This window comes from Salvelinus alpinus, chromosome 3 (genome assembly GCF_045679555.1).
Source record: "Salvelinus alpinus chromosome 3, SLU_Salpinus.1, whole genome shotgun sequence".
Classification (NCBI taxonomy): Eukaryota; Metazoa; Chordata; class Actinopteri; order Salmoniformes; family Salmonidae; genus Salvelinus; species Salvelinus alpinus.
The window spans coordinates 4972171-4973486 of record NC_092088.1 but is presented as its reverse complement, the minus strand read 5'-3'; the positions used below and the strand labels follow the sequence as shown (position 1 = coordinate 4973486).

Below are 1316 nucleotides of genomic sequence, written 5' to 3'. Positions count from 1 at the left end.
GGTTCCCTAACAACCGTCTGAAATGCCAGAGAGTTCCCTAACAACCGTCTGAAATGCCAGAGAGTTCCCTAACAACCGTCTGAAATGCCATAGAGGGTCCCCTAACAACCGTCTGAAATACCATAGAGGGTCCCCTAACAACCGTCTGAAATGCCATGGAGGGTTCCCTAACAACCGTCTGAAATGCCATGGAGGGTTCCCTAACAACCGTCTGAAATGCCATAGAGGGTCCCCTAACAACCGTCTGAAATGCCATGGAGGGTCCCCTAACAACCGTCTGAAATACCATAGAGGGTCCCCTAACAACCGTCTGAAATACCATAGAGGGTCCCCTAACAACCGTCTGAAATGCCATGGAGGGTTCCCTAACAACCGTCTGAAATGCCATAGAGGGTCCCCTAACAACCGTCTGAAATGCCATGGAGGGTTCCCTAACAACCGTCTGAAATGCCAGAGAGTTCCCTAACAACCGTCTGAAATGCCAGAGAGTTCCCTAACAACCGTCTGAAATGCCATAGAGGGTCCCCTAACAACCGTCTGAAATGCCATGGAGGGTTCCCTAACAACCGTCTGAAATGCCATAGAGGGTCCCCTAACAACCGTCTGAAATGCCATGGAGGGTTCCCTAACAACCGTCTGAAATGCCAGAGAGTTCCCTAACAACCGTCTGAAATGCCAGAGAGTTCCCTAACAACCGTCTGAAATGCCATGGAGGGTTCCCTAACAACCGTCTGAAATGCCTCAGAGGCAACAATAAATCCAATTCTAAAGTGTATTGGAGATCATTCGACATGTAACGTGTAAAAAACTAGTTAGCATTCACTGGATGGGCTCAGTGTCAGGAGGGAGTCTTCTGGGGCTGGGAAGAGGACTTGTGGTTGGAACTAACAGGAGGGAGTCTTCTGGGGCTGGGAGGAGGACTTGTAGTTGGGACTAACAGGAGGGGTTTTTCTGGGGCTGGGAGGAGGACTTGTGGTTGGGACTAACAGGAGGGAGTCTTCTGGGGCTGGGAAGAGGACTTGTGGTTGGAACTAACAGGAGGGGTTCTTCTGGGGCTGGGAGGAGGACTTGTGGTTGGGACTAACAGGAGGGAGTCTTCTGGGACTGGGAGGATGAGGAGCTGGGGGTGGGACTAACAGGAGGGAGTCTTCTGGGGCTGGGAGGAGGACTTGAGGTTGGGACTAACAGGAGGGGGTCTTCTGGGGCTGGGAGGAGGACTTGAGGTTGGGACTAACAGGAGGGAGTCTTCTGGGGCTGGGAGGAGGACTTGTAGTTGGGACTAACAGGAGGGAGTCTTCTGGGGCTGGGAGGAGGAC

At 52.5% G+C, this 1316-nt stretch overlaps 1 protein-coding gene across 1 annotated transcript in view; it reads right to left on the bottom strand.

The window, feature by feature from the left end:
- Window positions 1-348: 348 nt before the first annotated feature.
- Window positions 349-1316, bottom strand: part of LOC139569688 (uncharacterized) — a 147713-nt gene continuing 146745 nt past the window's right edge. The window contains exon 14 of the mRNA XM_071391096.1: window positions 349-1316. This exon is cut by the window's right edge and continues 245 nt beyond it. The gene's annotated coding sequence lies outside the window, so the exon portion shown is untranslated.